The sequence below is a fragment of the Myxocyprinus asiaticus genome, chromosome 9, assembly GCF_019703515.2.
Source record: "Myxocyprinus asiaticus isolate MX2 ecotype Aquarium Trade chromosome 9, UBuf_Myxa_2, whole genome shotgun sequence".
NCBI lineage: Eukaryota > Metazoa > Chordata > Actinopteri > Cypriniformes > Catostomidae > Myxocyprinus > Myxocyprinus asiaticus.
The window spans coordinates 3,278,505-3,287,189 of NC_059352.1; the positions used below are offsets into that span (position 1 = coordinate 3,278,505).

At 37.4% G+C, this 8,685-nt stretch overlaps 1 long non-coding RNA gene across 1 annotated transcript; it reads left to right on the plus strand.

Moving 5' to 3' along the window:
- Positions 1-439: 439 nt before the first annotated feature.
- Positions 440-1,011, plus strand: LOC127446032 (uncharacterized). Its single transcript, XR_007898088.1, has 2 exons — positions 440-615; positions 754-1,011. It is a non-coding gene; the product is annotated as an uncharacterized LOC127446032 (long non-coding RNA).
- The last annotated feature ends 7,674 nt before the right edge of the window (positions 1,012-8,685 follow it).

The following is an 8,685-nucleotide window of genomic DNA, read 5'->3' on the forward strand; positions in this document are numbered from 1 at the left end:
TTTATAAAATTAAGCCTTTACACACAAAAAATCTTCAAGCCGGCCTTGGTTAACATCTCACCCAGTGCCTCTTATTTTGGAAACATCCAGCAACATTTGTATTCTCTCATTTTGCAAATCCATTCAGTTGATTATGTGGGATTAAAAGGCTTTGCTTCGCTCATGTTGCCTGTAAAGGGTTACACATTTTGCCTCATTAAATGTGCTGTGCGAATTCAGCAGACTACAGCAAAACATGTCACAGCTTGTCGTCCGCACCAACTCTCACAGGCTGCATACTTCAGTTGCGATTTACAATGCTTATCAAGCACCTAAGACACTAGGTGGGGTTTAATTGCTAAGCATAATAAAATGAGAAATTGATTATTAGACTTAACTCAATAAAATGAGAATGGTGCAATGGTGCATGACCATACAAGTCTTACCAAGGGTGTTGTTAGTGGTTGCAAGGGTGATGCTATGCAGTTTATAAGGTGTTCTGAGTGGTTTTTAGCACATTGCTATGTGGTTGCTTGGGTGTTCTGGGTGGTTATACGATATTACATAGTTCCTTGCACGTATCATGGCAGTTTCAAGAAAAAATGTCCATTGTGTGGTACTAATGTCACGGACTTGGTGAGTTGCCGGCTCTTTCCTGTGTATTTGTTTTCGTTTCCTCAAGTGTCGTCCAGTGTGTCATGGTGTGTAGTGTTTTTGAGTTACCTCACTCTGTCTCGCCTCAGTCTTTTCTTTCTGCTGTACTGTTTCCTCCAGTGTCAGCTTTGGTCGGTTGGATTGCTCACCTGTCCTTGGATTTCTCACGATTCTTCGCTGTGTCGGCTGCTCACCCGCATTGCTCTGCTCACCTGGGGTGGGGGGGGGGTGGTTATTCTCACCTCACACCCCTCTCCGCCAGTCAAGCTCAAGATACAGTTCTTCGCCTCACTGCAGTCTGTGCCGGTTGACTTCTTCAGCTTGTTCAGTGACCATTTTTGCCTCTTTTGTTAATAAAATCTGAACTGTTCCTCTGTATCTTGGGACCTTCGTTACATATGGTGACAGCTAAAAGCAAGTTCAATTTTGTCCCAAACAGATGAGATTTAAATCAACAAAACCGACCTCCCTACCCTAAATCTTAAATCTAAACCTAACCAGTAGTGTCCTAAAAGGCATTAAAATTTTAATTAATTTAATTAATTAATTAATTAATTTAAATTAATAAAAAAAACTGGTGCTTCATTTTGTGGTGCTTCTATGACACTTTCAGCTCACGTGTCGATTTAAGGGCTCTTCAGGACTCATACCCCGGTCCTTTACATCACAAACTCTATCAGTTGAGCTACCCCGCAATTTGAACACACTTGAACAAGCTTGTCAATGTAGTTGGTTATGTAATGCAAACATTAAATAAAGTCATGGACTATAGTAAAAGTGTTTAGATGTAGTAAGATAGGATTGTGTGAGGAACAGGGAGAAAAGTAAGTGTTTATGAACTGAAAATACACTGTTTTACTCGTGATTCGTGTGAAAGTGAATAAAAGTCATTGTTTTGTAACTGCCATGATACGTACAACGAGCCAAGAAAAAATTCTTTAGCAAAAATGTACAGGTATAGTAACGTGTTTATATGAGACCTGGTTGGATATTCTGGGCTTGGGTCCCCTGCTGTGGGATTGGGTTTTTTTTTGGCTCATTTCATCATCCATCAGGCAAAAAGTAATAGCACACCTCTCCAACAAGTTGCATGATTTGAGTTAACATTCATGTTCAATTACCTCTTGAAATTAATAAGGCAACATAATTCTATCAATCTTAAAGGACAACTACAATTTCAGTGTTCAAGTAAAAGCAAAATATCTCTGAAAGTGAAACTCTCTGAAGTTGTTCACAGGAAATAATAATAATAATAAATAATTAAAGCTGCAAGCAGCAATGAACGGGCCCCCGCACCCTGGTGCACGTTGGGGCAGCTGTGCCAGGGAATGTCACTAGCATTTTTTAGCACTTAAATGTTGTTAAGAGTGTATCACAGTGTAAAACATGTTATTTCCTGTTGCCAGTAGGTGGTGCTATGACTATAACTGAATATTGGCATATAAAAGTGTTCAGACGGGACTCTTATAAAACGTGAAGTTTGGAGCAGATTGGACGTTTTATGTTTGAGTTATAACAACTTCTTGTTTCATGGCGAAACATCGAAACATTTGTCAGGCCGCCACGGACACGACGTTCAAAGAAAACTCAAAAGCTTCGCAATTTAGCATCGCCAAGGCCTTTAGATTAGACTGACCGAATATGATGTTGATCTGATTTAATCTGTAGGATGTTACACATGTGTACCGATTTTCGTACGTGTAGGTGAAACATAGCGTGAACCTGAAACCCATATCAGATGTAAATTTTCGGCACTTCTGATGCGTGTGCAAAGTTTCATGAGTTTTCGAGTATGTTAAGGCCCTCAAAAATGCGATTAATTTGGGGACTAAATAATAAACGCCTAGAAGAACAAAAGGGTCCTCGCACCATCGGTGCTTGGGCCCTAATTATTCATCTTTCCTCATAATCTTTGTCACTGCCACCCAGATATGCAATTTCCCAATACCTGATCTGCTCTTTACACTGACACTTCTGTCGAAAAGTAGCACACCTTGTTCCCGAGCGCTTATGTGTGCATCCCATGTTTAGGAATAAACGAGTGAGTCATCGCGCTTATACAGTATTTATTTCTCACACCCAAGACAATGAGAAACTATCAGCACATGAAAAAAGTCCTGTCCTAATTTACCTGTGATAAAAACAGCACACACATATACCTGAGAATGCACTGGGAGGGACTCCGGACTTTTCCAAACCTGAATTTCTGGTCTTTTTGCCTTTCTTTACCGCGGTTGCTGTTATATTCATAGTAACTGTCTTCAAAATCAATTGTCACTCAACTTTAGACAAAGCTGCTGCGACAGTTACACACAAAAGGAGAGAAAGATTTTTCGGACAAATGATAGGTGTCTAATCTGCGTGAGGAAGAGAATGAGAAATGCTTTCAACACTTTTCCTTTGTAAATGCAACTTTAAAGGAAAGGTTCACCTAAAAATGACAATTCTGTCATCATTTACTCATTTACCCTCATGTCGTTTCAAATCTGTTTGATTTTCTTCTTTCTTTGAGACACAAAATGAGATGTTAGGCAGAATGTCTGAGCTGCTCCTTTAAATACAACAAAAGGATGGTGATTTATACAGTCAAATGCCATCTTTACACTGCAATGGTGGCAAAGAAGCTGCATCTGAAGTGGCATGCATGCTGAAAGCATAAATGCATTTACACAGCAATTAAAATTGCATAATGTCATGAGATTAATGTTTTTAATATAAAATTATGAATATAGTAATATGAAATGAATAAAAATATACAATTATACTTATTTAAATATTAAGCTAAATTATTAAATATATGCTCTGTCTTGACAACAACACAGTTTTAGGCTGCTCTGATGCTGCATTTCATGTACACAGAATTAAAGCTGCATCGGAACTGCATTTGATACTAGGAGCGGAGGTGGGTCAGAGCAGGCATTATTTAGTTAAACCTGCTCTGAGTTTAGGCTCAGAGCAGCTTTAACTCGGCTGTGTAAAGATGCCAAAGCATCATAAAAGTGTCATGAAAGTAGTTTATATGTGTACTATATATTTCAGTTTATTTTTAAGCCAAACAAAGGCCCATCTGAAACAAGTAAAACACACTTAATTATAGCAAAAATGTCCAAACATCAAGCAAAAACATCATCAAATATGGCTTGGTAAGAATTTTCAAGGTAGGATAAATATAAAGCTGCTCTATCTGTCAAATTCATTTAAGATCATGTCCTTTTATTTTTTATCAACTTTATCTCAGATGTTTCTCCTAAAAATTTACCATTAACTCAAACCCCTTACCCAAACCCTAAACCTAGAATTAGGAGAAATTAAAAAAGATGCAAATGAGACCATTTTTTTAATAGAGTTTAATGAATGTGAATAGCATAACTCAACATAGTCTCATGACAACTCGTAATAATTTGTACCAGATGGCGAAATCTCAAGATATCATACAACTTTTAGTCCAACCAATCAACAAACAGAATTTCAAATCGATACAATACAGGCATCAAATTTTAGCTAGCCTCCTTTCCAACACTTTATTTCAAGAAAGGAACCGTCTGTGAAAATTTGGTTACTCATTCCATATTTATGTATACAATACAAATGATTAATGTATGTTAATAACCTGTAATGCACTTCCCTCGTCTCGTTCTACAACCAGATGTTTTCTTTATTCTATGATACACAAAAGTTAGGTTTAGGTTTGGGGTTAAACTTAGGAAAAATCATAATAACTTTGGGCCTCATTCATGAAACACGAGCAGAACTAATTTGTGTATAAATCGTTCGTAAAGCCATTTTGTCGTAAATTTTTAGGATTCATGAAAGCTTTCATATTTTCAAAATGTTAGTTGATACGAACAAAATTTACATCTGCTCCCAACCAAAATTGTGCGTAAAACATCCGAACGTGTTGTATTCTTTCAGGCAAACTGACATGACTACATTTTTTTAGAAGTGAAGTTAAATAAGTAATGAAAAAAATGGGGCCTGGGTAGCTCGGCAAGTAAAGATGCTGACTACCACACCTGGAGTTCGCTAGTTCAAATCCCAGGGTGTGCTGAGTGACTCCAGCCAGGTCTCCTAAGCAACCAATTGGCCCGGTTGCTAGGGAGGGTAGAGTCACATGGGGTAACCTCCTTGTGGTCGCTATAATGTGGTTCTCGCTCTCGGTGGGGCGTGTGGTGAGTTGTGTGTGGATGCCGCAAAAAATAGCATGAGCCTCCACACACGCTACGTCTCTGCGGTAACGCGCTCAACAAGCCACTTGATAAGATGTGTGGATTGACGGTCTCAGATGCGGAGTCAACTGAGATTCGTCCTCCGCCACCCAGATTGAGGCGAGTCACTATGCCACCAGGAGGACTTAGAGCGCACTGGGAATTCCAAATTGGTGATAAAAGGGAGAAAAATTCCTAAAAAAAACCCCCTAATAATTAAATGAATGAAATTAACCTTAAAAGATAACATAAATTAGTTAAAATATATATATATATATAATCTTTGTTTTCATTTTAAACCACAGCCTATACTTATTTAAAAATATTTATTTGCTGATTGCATTTATTTTTTCAAAGAATAGTTTCACAGAATAGCTTATCGTTTTTTCCAGCAAAACTGCTTGACATGGGATGAAAGGTTCATGGAAAGAGGCAGTTTACGTTTGATTTTCTCGAAAAAATAATGCTAACGTAACTGGTTGGACATTTTTTTTAATTTGATTTATAATTTAGTATAGGCATCGGTTAATCATGTTCAGTTGATAACGTGTGGTCAATGCTAATGCTGTTAAATCCATAAATAAACACATTGCGGGCAGGTGTGTACACAATACAATGGGGAAAAAATAGAAAAAGCCCGCACACTGCCGTATAGCTTGCAAATCTGTAATATCTTACAGCGTTTCGGTCAAAGATCTTCTTCAGGCACTTTATTAATGTCTCTGAAGATTCTTCCAGTTGTGAGTATATCACTGTTACCATCATGATTTACCCAAGAAGTTTCACAAATGATTCTGGTGATGTGTTGAGAAATGAACCAGAGAAGGTTAATGGTGGAGAACATCCTCCTCCTGGCATGAACTGAAAATTTTTTACACATCATGTCAAACCATTTTTATTGACTTCTTGAACTGTTTGATTCACAAAAGAGTGTCATATAACAGCAAAAAACATGCGATGACAGTAAGTCCTCACTTTCTTTGAGACGCTATTGTGCTTGCTAAATCAAACTTTTATGATGTGAATGCACTTCATTCATATAAAACGATTTCATTACTGTTCCGCATAGATGTTAACAGCATTTACTAGCGAGTCCCTTCTTTATATGGCGTTTTCATGAGTGTGGATTATGATCATTGTGAATGAACGTGCACATGCCCCCTCTTTACGAATGTTTGGAATTTACTAACATACATACATTTTACTAACAAATCTGGGGAGTACGAAGCGTTTGTGGATCATGCAGAGCGTTTTCAGGAAGGTCCATTTTACGCTTAAATTACTCCGAATTTACTTATATATTTTTACGAATTTCATAAATGAGGCCCATTGTTTGTTGGTTCATTTTATTTTTCTATATAGCAGTAAAAGTTGCAGATTTCACCATCTTGTACTATTATTACGACTTGACATGAGACCGGGTTGGATAATTTGGTGAACACTATGACAAATGTTTGAGTTCATTTTGAGATCTCTGACTTTTGACTTTTGACTTTGGGATCATGTCAAATCTGAGCACAGTTTGTGTCATTGTTGAGATCTCTTCTAAAACTCTAAAGGAGATAATACATGTGAGATTGCTGAGGTATTTTCTCGGGAGAAACTACAGCAAGTACATACACACACACATATACATAAAAAAAAAAAAAAAAACAATATATATATATATATATATATATATATATATATATATATATATATATATATATATATATATATATATATATATATATATATATATATATATATATATATATATATATATATATATATATATATATATATATATATATACAGCTCTGGTACAGACACACAAGGTGATACACACAGGTTTAAATGGCAATTAAAGGTTAATTTCCCACACCTGTGGCTTTTTAAATTGCAATTAGTGTCTGTGTATAAATAGTCAATGAGTTTGTTAGCTCTCACGTGGATGCACTGAGCAGGCTAGATACTGAGCCATGGGGAGCAGAAAAGAACTGTCAAAATACCTGCGTAACAAGGTAATGGAACTTTATAAAGATGGAAAAGGATATAAAAAGATGTCCAAAGCCTTGAAAATGTACTGTTCAATCACTTATTAAGAAGTAGAAAATTTGGGGATCTCTTGATATCAAGCCAAGGTCGGGTAGACCAAGAAAGATTTCAGCCACAACTGCCAGAAGAATTGTTCAGGATACAAAGAAAAACCCACATGTAACCTCAGGAGAAATACAGGCTGCTCTGGAAAAAGACGGTGTGGTTGTTTCAAGGAGCACAATACGACGATACTTGAACAAAAATGAGCTGCATGGTCGAGTTGCCAGAAAGAAGCCTTTACTGCACCAATGCCACAAAAAATCCCAGTTACAATATGCCCGACAACACCTTGACACGCCTCACAGCTTCTGGCACACTGTAATTTGGAGTGACGAGACCAAAATAGAGCTTTATGGTCACAACCATAAGTGCTATGTTTGGAGAGGGGTCAACAAGGCCTATAGTGAAAAGAATACCATCCCCACTGTGAAGCATGGTGGTGGCTCACTGATGTTTTGGGGGTGTGTGAGCTCTAAAGGCACGGGGAATCTTGTGAAAACTGACGGCAAGATGAATGCAGCATGTTATCAGAAAATACTGGCAGATAATTTGCATTCTTCTGCACAAAAGCTGCGCATGGGACGCTCTTGGACTTTCCAGCACATCAATGACCCTAAGCACAAGGCCAAGTTGATCCTCCAGTGGTTACAGCAGAAAAAGGTGAAGGTTCTGGAGTGGCCATCACAGTCTCCTGACCTTAATATCATCGAGCCACTCTGGGGAGATCTCAAACGTGCAGTTCATGCAAGACGACCAAAGACTTTGCATGACCTGGAGGCATTTTGCCAAGACGAATGGGCAGCTATACCACCTGCAACAATTTGGGGCCTCATAGACAACTATTACAAAAGACTGCACGCTGTCATTGATGCTAAAGGGGGCAATACACAGTATTAAGAACTAAGGGTATGCAGACTTTTGAACAGGGGTCATTTCATTTTTTTCTTTGTTGCCATGTTTTGTTTTATGATTGTGCCATTCTGTTATAACCTACAGTTGAATATGAATCCCATAAGAAATAAAAGAAATGTGTTTTGCCTGCTCACTCATGTTTTCTATAAAAATGATACATATATTACCAATTCTCAAAGGGTATGCAAACTTTTGAGCACAACTGTATGTGTTTGAGTTAAATGAATATTTTTGTTTTATTCTATAAAGTACGGACAACATTTCTCCCAAATTCCAAATAAAAATATTGTCATTTAGAGCATTTATTTGCAGGAAATGTCAACTGGTCAAAATAACAATTTATTGTGCTTTAATGTCCTTTTTGGAGATCCCCATTGTAATGTAAAAGAGCAGCTCATTTTGGGTGAACTATCCCTTCAAAAGAGATTCATCAGTATCGACCTCATTTACACACTTAGCTGGAGTATCAGTCTGATAGATCCGATAAAGGATTTGCTCTTTCTCTTCATTCTCATAGTTATTTACAGATGGTAACTGTCTGACAAGGTGGCATGGACACATTTCATCAGCATGCATGAAATCTTTACCCTGGAATGTGGCCCGATATGTCAAACAGCACCTAAACAAAAAGCAAACAGAGCCTGAGTAAACAGAGTGGATGTTTCATAATATCATCCTGACTATGTATGTGCTGAATGTCTTTTCCACTTGCTATGTTTACACTTTACATTAACTTGTATTAGTATATGGATAGTTATGGAAGAATGCAACATTGAATATAAAAGAACATTTAATAAGAAGTAGATGTAAATGTTTGGCAGGCCAAAGAGATTTGGCTGGAAAAATGTCTGAACAG